Here is a 12,462-nt window from a genome sequence, read left to right on the forward strand (position 1 = left end):
AAAGACACAGCTATAAATTCAGCCACCACTAGATGGTGCTAACAAAACCCAGCACATAACCAGCACATAAAATAAACATATTTGCCCTATCAGAGGGCAGAACAGGGGGGACATCACTTTTGTATTTAATTTTTAGGGATACTGTTACTGTAGAATTGGGGTAAAAGTTGGGAGGATGCCCTAGATGAGATCAGCCATCGATATGCATGAGATATATACAAGTCCTGGCTGGAAGAAGCCTTAGAGGTCTGCGCAAGATGAAGAAAAGAGAAAAATGGCTTCAATCATTGACATCGCTGTTGAGTATCTGGAGATACCTGCATGGTATATACTGACACCTTCTACAAAAGTCATGGTTTAGGGGCAGCATTACTATTAGTGCAGTCATTTTTATTGATAATCAGTATGGTGATATTTTTCAGTCGCTATGTGGTGGTATTATGTGGCCGGATCGAGGTGTGGCGGTATTTGTCTCTTCTGTGTATATATAGTGGGTTTCGGGTTTTGTTAATTATCAGGATAGTGGTTATATTCCGACACGATGCGGTGGCAATATGGACAGCGATGCTGGAGTCGGTAAAGCGCTGTGGAATTAATGGCACTATAGAAGTGAGTAAAACACATAAATAATGGTGTGGCAGCATTATTTTGCGCCTGTATGCAGTATTATTGGGGATATTGATCATGGTATAACGGACTCTTCTCGGTAACAGTACTGTGATATTTGTTATTCTGTTAGTAAGACTGTACTATTTAAAATGTTACTGCTATATCAATTAAACTCTTACACAAAATGTATCCATCCATCTATGAGGCTATAAAGTTGTTCTAACCGGTGAATTTTACATACACATATTTACAATAAAGGATTTATAAACAACCCCCCTCACAAAAATAAAAAATATTCAGTGTAATTGATCTTGGCTGATCCGCGGGGCGCTGCAGGATGCGTCTCTCACGGTCAGCTCCACTGCTCCACCGGCACATTCTGATGACATCAAGCCACCAAGTTATCTAAACTCGGTTCAGATTCCTGGAAGTCACCTGAGTATTTAGGTGGTTATCATTTCTGCTATTGCTTCACTCTGCTACACCAGTGACCCCTCCTCCAATTCTGCTACATCAACACCACTCCTCCAACTCTGCTACACCAGTGACCATTCCTCCAATTCTTCTACATTAATAACCACTCCTTCAGTTCCTCTACATTAGTAACCACTCCTCCAACTCTGCTACATCAGTAACCACTCCTCCAATTCTTCTACATTAGTAACCACTCCTCCAACTCTGCAACATCAGTAACCACTCCTCTAATTCTTCTACATTAGTAACCACTCCTCCAACCCTGCTACATCAGTAACCACTCCTCCAACTCTGCTACATCAGTAACCATTCCTCCAATTCTACTACATCAGTAACCACTCCTCCAACTCTGCTACATCAGTCACCACGCCTCCAATTCTGCTACATCAGTGACAGCTCCTCCACTTCTGCTACATCAGTAACCACTCCTCCGACTCTGCTACATCAGTGTCCGCTATTTCATCTCTGTGATTACAGTGCCCACTACTTTAAATCTGCTACATCACAACTCCAATTTAGCAAAATCAGGTTCCACAACTCCAACTCTACAACATCAGTTATCACTGTTCCAACTCGGCTACATAAGGGACCGCTACTCTGGAGCTTCAATATCACAAACCACTGCTGCAACTCATCTACACATGGAACCTCTGCTCCAACTCTGCGACATCAGAGAGCACTACTCCAATTCTGCTACATAAATATAACCTACTCCAACTCTGGTACATCAGTGCCAACGACTTCATAGCTATACTAGTGGCAACTACTCAAGTTTTGGCATCCAAGTCTCCACTGCTCCAGTTCCGCAGCTCAGATCTACCACATCTACAGCCCCCTACACAATACAGACTATCATCAGTCAAACCTGTCTATATCAATATGTATAGCGGCTCCGTACAAATAATAGTCAGGGGAGGTCATGGGCTGACTGTTATGAATGGGTCACCGAGGAGGATAGCAGGTCCAGGCTAAGCCACAGTAAACCAGAGAGGTTGGTACCTAAGCGGATTGCAGACCCCTGATCCTATCCACACAACTAGCAGTAGCCGTGGAGCGTACCTACGATGATCCTAGACGCCTCGACACAGCCGGAGAGCTAACTAAGCCTAAAGCAAGAAAGGGGAAATCTAAACTGCCCCAGAGCAGACCCCATAGGAATAGATAGCCCCCAAACATATATTGTCAGTGAGACAAGATAAAAACACAAGCACAGGCAGAAAAATAGACTGAGCAAATGATGGGGCCCACACTGACTAGACAGGACAGGAAAGGAAAGACTTTGTCTGCAATCACGCAAAAAACTCTGCAAAAAGTCCAAAACGTCTGATGCAAAAAACACTGAAGTCACACGAGTTCGCCCCCCACTATATCAGCACTCTGGTATATTCTGAAAGCAGAGCAAAAAGAGACCAATCTAACAAGGGATAAAACAAACTGGCACAAGCAGTAACCTATGGGCGGTGATTCAGCACAGCCCAAACGGAGCTGGCTGACCCGCACCAAGAAGAGATAGACAAAACCAGATCAAATGCAAACAGAACAGCAAATAAACTACTTAGCCGAACATGCAGGGACAGAGCTGGAGAAATCAGACCTCAGGAGGAACAGGAAGCAAATCACCAGCAGGGATAGAGGGAGTCGGCTGACTTAAATCCCAATCTGAAACGCCAGATCTCCAATCGTTATCATCATTATCGGGTGGCAAGCCTCTGTCAATCAGATCAGCTCCATTACCTCCAGTAACCACCAGAGGGAGCCCAGAAAGAGAACTCGCAACCCCTCTGTCGATCTGACCAGCTCCTCTACCTTCAGTAATAACCAGAGGGAGGCCAGAAAGCGAAATCACAACAGTTCACCCCCCCTTGAGGAGGGGTCACCGAACCCTCATCCACGCCACCAGGCCGATCAGGATGGGCCCGGTAAAAAGTACGAACCAATCAATTGGCATGAATGTCAGAAGCAGAGACCCAACAATTATCCTCCTGGCCATAACCCTTCCATTTGACCAAGTACTGGAGTCTCCGTCTAGCAAAACGAGAATCCAATATTTTCTCTACCTCATACTCCAAATTGCCTTTAACCAATACAGGGTCAGGAGGTGCCGAAATAGGAACTACTGCCTCCACAAACCTCTTCAACAAAGATTTATGAAACACGTTATAGATCTTAAATGTAACTGGAAGAGCCAATCGGAAAGAAACGGGATTAAGGATCTCCAAAATCTTATAAGGTCCAATGAATCTTGTCTTGAATTTTGGAGACGCAACCTTCATAGGAATATTCTTTAAAGACAACCAAACCATATCACCCACTTTAAACTGGGGACCAATGGTCCTATGCCGTTGGAAAATTGTTGGGCTTTTTCCTGAGAGTGGGACAACTTATCCACCACTTGGTCCCAAATCTGCTGCATTCTCTCTACCACAAAGTCCACACTTGGGCAGGCCGAAGATTCCACTTGCCCTGAAGAAAATCGAGGATGAAACCCAAAGTTGCAGAAAAAGGGCGACATCAAAGTGGCAGAACTAGCTCTATTGTTTAGCACGAACTCGGCCAAGGGCAAAAATGAGACCCAGTCATCCTGATCAGCAGATATGAAACATCTCAAATAGGACTCCAAAGTCTGGTTTGTTCTCTCAGTCTGCCCATTGGTCTGAGGATGAAATGCAGAGGCGAAAGATAACTGAATTCCCAGTTTGGAACAAAAAGCTCTCCAAAATCTGGAAACAAACTGGACTCCTCTGTCTGACACAATGTTCTCAGGAATCCTGTGCAACCGAACCACCTGTTGTAAAAACAAGGGCACCAACTCAGAGGAAGGTGGCAACTTTGGGAGTGGTACAAGATGGACCATCCTAGAAAATCTATCACAAATCACCCAGATAACAGTCATTCTCTGAGAGACAGGAAGATTGGAAATAAAATCCATTGGGATATGGGTCCATGGCCTCTTGGGCACCGGCAAGGGCATCAACAACCCACTAGAACGAGAACAGGGCTTGGACTGAGAACAAGTCCCACAGGACTGCACAAAATTCCTGACATCACGAGATAAGGCAGGCCACCAAAAAGACCGACCCACCAAATCTCTGGTACCAAAAATACCTGGATGACCAGCCAACACGGAGCAATGAATTTCAGACATTACTCTTTTCCTCCACTGGTCAGGGACATACAATTTTCCCATAGGGCAACGTTCAGGTTTGTCCTCCTGAAATTCCTCCAGGTCATGTCTCAAATCAGGTGAAATAGCAGAAAGAACTACACCCTCATTTAGAATGGTAGTAGGCTCGGTCACATCAAGAGAATCCGCAAAGAAGCTCCTAGAAAGGGCGTCCCCCTTAACATTCTTAGTGCCCGGAACAAAAGAGACCAAAAAATTAAAACGCGTGAAAAACAAGGCCCACCTAGCCTGTCTAGGATTCAAGCGTTTGGCTGATTCAAGATAAATCAAATTCTTGTTGTCGGTGAGGACCACAACTTGATGTTTAGCTCCTTCCAACCAATGTCTCCACTCTTCAAATGCCCTTTTCATGGCCAACAATTCCCGATTCCCCACGTCATAGTTGCGTTCAGATGGGGAGAATTTTCGAGAAAAGAAGGCACAGGGATTCATCTTAGAAGTCACTGGATCTTTTGGGGACAAAACAGCTCCTGCACCAATCTCAGAAGCATCTACCTCCACCTGAAATGGGAGTGAGACATCAGGTTGCCGCAGAACCAGAGCAGAAGTGAATCTCCGCTTAAGCTCCTGAAATGCCGAGACTGCTTCACCACATCAGCGCCCTTTTTGGTCAAATCAGTCAGTGGTTTAACAATACCAGAAAAATTACTTACAAATTTTTGGTAGAAATTAGCAAAACCCAAAAACTTCTGGAGAGCCTTCAAAGAAGTGGGCTGAACCCAATCATAAATGGCCTGTATCTTGGCCGGGTCCATTTCAATAGCAGACGGGGACAAAATGAATCCCAAAAATAAAATCCTCTGTACACCAAAATTGCACTTCAATCCCTTAACATTCAGAGAATTTTCCCTCAAAATCTGGAACACAGTCCGGACATGTTCCACATGAGAATCCCAATCACTGGAAAAGATCAAAATATCATCAAGAATGATAAATGATCAAAAACGTATCTACAAAGTCCCGGAAAATATCGTTCATAAAAGATTGGAAGACAGAAGAGGCATTAGTGAGCCCAAAAGGCATCACCAGGTACTCAAAATGTCCCTCCAGAGTATTAAACACCGTCTTCCATTCATCCCCGTGCTTGATGCGAATAAGATTATACGCCCCCCTGAGGTCAAGCTTGGTAAAACCAACAGGCACTTTTAACTCTGGAAAATAAATCAGAAATCAGGAGTAACGGGTACTGATATTTAACAGTGATTTTGTTAAGGGAACCATAGTCAATACAAGGCCTTAATGAACCATCTTTCTTGGCCACAAAAAAAACCCGGCACCTAAAGGTGAAGAGGATGGTCTGATATGACCCTTCTCCAACGACTCCTTGATATAAGATCGCATAGCATCATGTTCGGGCACCGACAAGTTGAAAAGCCGACCCTTGGGAAATTTACACCTGGGCATCAACTCATTTGCACAGTCATAACTCCTATGAGGAGGCAAAGACGCAGACTTACTCTCACTAAATACATCAGAAAAATCAGCCAAATAGTCAGGAATATCATGAGACTGGGGAGAGGTGGAGAAAACAGGAGTGTCACTAAGAACACATTGACAACCCCAACTCACCACAGACACAGATTTCCAATCCAAAACAGGATTATGAGTTTGCAACCAAGGAAAACGCAGAACAATAGTATCATGCAAATTGTGCAACACCAAAAATTTACAATTTTCTTGGTGGTCCGGGGCGACCTGCATTATCACCTGGGTCCAAAACTGGGGTTTATTCTCCTCCAAAGGAGTAGCATCAATACCCCTCAAAGGGATAGGAGTCTGCAGGGGTATCATGGGAAAACCACAACATTTAGCAAAGTCCAAATCCATCAGATTCAAAGCTGCTCCTGAACCTACAAAAGCCTTAGCAGAAAATGTAGACAAGGAGCAGATCAGGGTAATCACCAAAAGGAACCTAGGCTGTACACTGCCCACCACAAATGTGTGAGCAAAACGCTTTTCTCGTTTAGGGCAGACAGAAATAGTATGAGAGGCGTCTCCAAAGAAAAAACACAAATTATTACGCCTTCTAAACTCCTGATGTTGCGCCCTAGACAAAACCCTATCACATTGCATGGGTTCAGACGTTCGCTCGAAAGGCAGCAACGCCTCTCGTGTAGTTTTAAGTTCACGTAAACACCGATCAATTTGAATGGCCAATGACATAGAATCGTCTAGACCAGAGGGAACAGGAAATCCCACCATAACATCTTTTACGGTTTCTGCCAAACCCTTCCGAAAGAGAGCTGCTAGAGCATCATCATTCCATTTAGTAAGGACCGCCCACTTTTGGAATTTTTAACAATATAACTCTGCAGAATCCTGACCCTGGTTCAATGCCATTAAGGTTTTCTCAGCTTGATCAATAGCATTAGGTTCATCATACAACAACCCCAAGGCTTGAAAAATCGCGTCCACATTAGCCAGAATAGGATCTCCGGGTGTCAAAGAAAAGGCCCAATCCTGTGGATCACCGCCCAGCAGGGAGATGACAATTTTAACCTGCTGCACAGAGCTCCCCAATGAGTTAGGTTTCAAAGCAAAAAATAGTTTACAATTATTCTTGAAATTAAAAAAAAACACATCAGTAGTAGGGATTTTTGGTTCAACAGCAGATGATTGAGTGAGATAGGCAGAAATTCCCCGCACTTCAGCAGCAAGCTGCTCAACACGATCAGACAATTGCTTAGTCTCCATTTAGAGAGAATAAAAAAAAAAAATCTCCTCCTGCAGCCCCAGAAAAAAAAAGAGGAAAAAATATATATATAAAAAAAAAATCCTGACACTTTTTTTTTTTAATTCTTTCCTTCTTTGGAGTACCCTAGAGTAGAGTTGAGCGAAACGGGTCGAAAAATTTCAAAAGTCGGGTTTCATGAAACGAAACCCGACCCTAGGATGAGGTCGGCCACGAGGTCGGCGACTTACGCGCCAAAGTCGCGTTTCAAAAGTTTGTTTTGCGCTCTTTTTCAGCCAATCAGGATCCACGGACACTGTGGGCAACGTGATGACATAGGCACGGGTCACCACCATCTTTCAGAAAGGCATGGAAGTGATTGGCTTGCTTTGGTGGGCGTCACAGGGGGTATAAAAGGGCGTGCACGCCGACCGCCATCTTACTTCTGCCGATCTTAGCATAGGGAGAGGTTGCTGCTGATTCTGTAGGGAGAGCGTTAGGCAGGGAAGAAGAAAAAAAAACTGCTTCTGCTGCTAGCGATTGTGCCTGTACAACACACCAGTCACTGTGTGTGCAGTGCAAGGGGAGGCTATATTGTGGTGTATCAGTGATGTTGGTTGTTGGGCTGCCTTCTAAGGCTTCCTGACCACTGCATTGCTGTTTACCCACTGCTCTGCAAACTGCTTTTTTAAAAGCAATCCAATCTCCCTTATCCTCTCGTCACTTTTGTCACAGCTGTGCCATCGAGCCTGTGACATAGCGCTCAGATATCAGTGGGCCTCACACAATCCAAAAGTGTCCAGTGTCCACAAGTGTCTGCAGAAATTCAAAATCTCCCTTATCCTCTAGTCACTTTTGTCATAGCTGTGCCATCGAGCCTGTGACATAGCGCTCAGATATCAGTGGGCCTCACACAATCCAAAAGTGTCCAGTGTCCACAAGTGTCTGCAGAAATTCAAAATCTCACTTATCCTCTAGTCACTTTTGTCACAGCTGTGCCATCGAGCCTGTGACATAGCGCTCAGATATCAGTGGGCCTCACACAATCCAAAAGTGTCCAGTGTCCACAAGTGTCTGCAGAAATTCAAAATCTCCCTTATCCTCTAGTCACTTTTGTCACAGCTGTGCCATCGAGCCTGTGACATAGCGCTCAGATATCAGTGGGCCTCACACAATCCAAAAATGTCCAGTGTCCACAAGTGTCTGCAGAAATTTAAAATCTCACTTATCCTCTAGTCACTTTTGTCACAGCTGTGCCATCGAGCCTGTGACATAGCGCTCAGATATCAGTGGGCCTCACACAATCCAAAAGTGTCCAGCGTCCACAAGTGTCTGCAGAAATTCAAAATCTCCCTTATCCTCTCGTCACTTTTGTCACAGCTGTGCCATCGAGCCTGTGACATAGCGCTCAGATATCAGTGGGCCTCACACAATCCAAAAGTGTCCAGTGTCCACAATTGTCTGCAGAAATTCAAAATCTCCCTTATCCTCTTGTCACTTTTGTCACAGCTGTGCCATCGAGCCTGTGACATAGCGCTCAGATATCAGTGGGCCTCACACAATCCAAAAGTGTCCAGTGTCCACAAGTGTCTGCAGAAATTCAAAATCTCACTTATCCTCTAGTCACTTTTGTCACAGCTGTGCCATCGAGCCTGTGACATAGCGCTCAGATATCAGTGGGCCTCACACAATCCAAAAGTGTCCAGTGTCCACAAGTGTCTGCAGAAATTCAAACTCTCCCTTATCCTCTAGTCACTTTTGTCACAGCTGTGCCATCGAGCCTGTGACATAGCGCTCAGATATCAGTGGGCCTCACACAATCCAAAAGTGTCCAGTGTCCACTAGTGTGTGCAGAAATTCAAAATCTCCCCTGTCCTATAGACACCTTGTACCTTGTTTTACATTACTATATAGTTTGTTGGATTTTGTCTACATTTCTACAAAAAATGAGGAAGTCTGGTGGAAGAGGCCGTGGAATTGGGCGGGGGTTGGCAGCTGGTAATGATGGTGTTGGTGGTGGATCTGATGGTAGTGGCAAGAGCAAAATAGGACCGAATGCAGGAGGTGTTGAGCCTGCGTCATCGTCTGGCTCCATAAGGCTTCGAAGGCTTAGTTTTCTAGGAGTTGGCAAACCGCTTTTAAAGCCAGAGCATCAGGAAAAAGTTTTGTCTTACATTGCTGACTCAGCCTCCAGCTCTATCGCCTCCTCTTCTTCAGTTGTAAAAAGTAAAAGCACTGAGTCGTCATTGGAGGCTCATGTTCATGAACCACACCTTTCCTTGTGTCCTTCACCCCAACCAAGATTGAAGGATGACGCAGGCCATACTACTGATTACTCCATGGAGCTGTTTTCACATACCATGCCTGGATTATCAAGTCAAATGGTGAATTACCCAGGCCAAGATGAATCTGACATGGAGTGCACTGATGCACAGCCGCTGATGGATGATTCTGCTGGTACATTCACTCAGAGCACTACATTGTCCTCGCAGTGTACAGAGCCAGATTCTGACCCTGATGAGACTCAGGTGCCCCTTCCCGCACACTATACCACCATACACGGTGACACAGAGGAAGGTGCACATGACATTGAAGAGGAGGTGATGGATGACCCAGTTGTTCACCCAGATTGGCATCCATTGGGGGAAGAGGGTGCTGCTTCCAATAGCTCAGATGAGGAGCATCCACAGCAGACATCGACATCGCATCAGCTGTTATCTGGCAGGCCTGGAGCACTCCAAAGACAGGTTCCAAAAATCAAAAGAGTTGCTGGACAGCTTGTCCAGAGTGTCAAAAGATCACAGCGTGCTAGGCCGCAAAATGTCTGCCAAAGTAGGAAGAGTGCAGTGTGGCACTTTTTTGAACAAAATCCTCATGATCAGGCCAAGGTTATCTGTAAGAAGTGCGCAAAGACCTTTAGCCGAGGGAAAAATCTGAAAAATTTGAATACCAGTAGCATGCTTAGACATTTAACCAGCATGCACTTGCAAGCGTGGACACAACACCAAACCTCATGTGCAACTGATCACAACGAAGGTAGTCAGCAACGCTACATTGTTTCCCCCACTGTAAGCCCACCGGTTAGCACAGCAGCAAATGTTGAGGTGTCGTTGCAAGGCCACAGCAGTCAGGGAATCCCACTGTTATATCAACGAAATACTGAATCTAGGCCATCAGAAAGAACACCAACTCCATCACCATCATCAACCCTCTCTCAGTCCGCCCTGTCCACCGCTACTTCCACCATATGCAGCTCTCAAGTCCAGCTCACCCTCCCAGACACTATGAGTAGGTCAAGAAAGTACTCAGTCTCTCATCCGCGTACACTGGGTTTGAACGCCCACATTGCCAAACTAATCTCGTTTGAGATGATGCCCTTTCGGTTGGTGGAAAGCGCAGCTTTCCGCGAACTCATGGCCTATGCAGTACCACGCTATGACCTACCCAGTCGCCACTTCTTCTCTCGCAAAGCCATCCCAGCCCTCCACCATCATGTGAAAGACCGCATTGTCCATGCACTCAAGCAGTCAGTGAGCGGAAAGGTGCACCTCACAACTGATGCATGGTCCAGTCGGCATGGCCAGGGCCGTTACGTGTCCATCACTGCGCACTGGGTTAATGTGGTGGATGCAGGGTCCACAGGGGACAGCGGTGGTGGGACAGTGCTGCCTAGCCCACGGTATAGGAAACAGTTGGCTGTAGGCGTTCGACCCTCCTCCTCCTCCAGAAGCGAAAGCTCGTCCACAGAGCGCAGTTGTACGAGCACTCCATCTGCAGCTGCCACTGTTGCACACGAGGTGTCCCCCTATCGAGCAGCTAGTGGAAAGCGTCAGCAGGCTGTGTTGCAGATGATGTGTTTGGGCGACAGACACACCGCCGAGGTGCTGGCCGAGTACTTGAAGCGACAAACTGAGTCATGCCTGGGCAGTGCACATCTTGAGGCAGGCAAGGTAGTTAGTGATAACGGCCGTAATTTTGTGGCAGCCATAGCCCTTTCAAAACTCAGCCACATACCTTGCTTGGCTCACACCTTGAACCTGGTGGTGCAGTGCTTCCTTAAAAATTATCCGGAGTTAACAGCCCTGCTCCAGAAAGTGCGAAGACTGTGCGCGCACATCCGCCGGTCGCCTGTACACTCCGTTCGTATGCAGAAGCTGCAGCGATTGCTCCACCTTCCCAACCACCGCCTCATTATTGACATTGCAACAAGGTGGAACTCCACCCTGCACATGGTGGAGCGGCTGTGCGAGGAGAGGCAGGCCATAATGCATTTGTGGGAGGATACACGGCCAGGCACTTTGAGAGCAGACATGGAGTTGACAGGTGTGCAGTGGTCGAAGCTGAAAGACCTCTGTAAAGTCCTTCAGTGTTTTGAGGAATGCACACGGCTGGTAAGCGCAGACGACGCCATCCTAAGCATGAGCATCCCACTTATGCGTCTGCTCATGCAAACTTTGACGCACCTTAAGGAGCAGGCTTCTGCAGCCAATGTTGATGAGGAGGAAGAGGAGGAGGGAATCCGTGATGACATTCAGCCATTGTCTGCTCAGGGACCTCTCCTGGACGAGGTGGAGGAAGAAGAGGAGGAGGAGGATGATGGGGATGATTACTTAGGGGAGGAGGATGCATCTCTTGGGGCAAGTGAAAATGTTGGAGTGCCAAGGTCTGGTACAGGGTTTGTGCGTGACTGGAGGGATGTGGATTTTCCAGAAAGTGCTCCTCCACCCAGCACTCGCAGTGCATCATTGACACCGGGAACATTGGCCCACATGTCAGATTATGCCTTGCAGATCCTAAAAAGGGACCCCCGCATTGCCAAAATGATGAACGATGACGACTACTGGTTGGCCAGCATCCTGGATCCACGCTATAAAGGCAAATTACAAAACATCATGCCACAGGAGAACCTTGACCTAATATTGGCTAATAAACAAGCAACTCTGGTAAATCGGTTGCTTGAGGCATTCCCAGCACACAGCAGCGGTGATGGTTCTCACACGCGACGTACGGGCCGGGGGCAGCTTGGCAGAGGTGTTCGTGGTGCACACAGCAGAAGTGGCGTTGGAGACAGGGGTTTCATGACAATGTTGTGGACTGATTTTTCAAGTACCGCTCACACAACTGGTAATACTGCAACGATGGAAAGTGACAGGAGACAGCAGTTGTCAACTATGGTTACAAACTACTTTTCCTCCTATATCGATGTTCTCCCACACAGGTCATTCCCCTTTGACTATTGGGCCGCTAAACTGGACACCTGGCCTGAATTGGCACAATATGCCTTACAGGAGCTCGCTTGCCCAGCTGCAAGTGTGCTATCGGAAAGAGTCTTCAGTGCAGCTGGATCAATCCTGACAGAAAAAAGGACCAGTCTGTCAACCCAAAATGTGGATGATCTAACCTTCATTAAAATGAACCACGCATGGGTTTCCAAGGATTTTGTCCCACCTTCCCCTGATGACACATAGAGTGACAGAAAAATGGCTTGCTTTGGTCCACCTCTTCCTGGGACTTGACCTATTCC

Source organism: Dendrobates tinctorius, unplaced genomic scaffold (assembly GCF_039654945.1).
Source record: "Dendrobates tinctorius isolate UK_male_01 unplaced genomic scaffold, ASM3965494v1 ptg000059l, whole genome shotgun sequence".
In the NCBI taxonomy this organism is placed as follows: domain Eukaryota; kingdom Metazoa; phylum Chordata; class Amphibia; order Anura; family Dendrobatidae; genus Dendrobates; species Dendrobates tinctorius.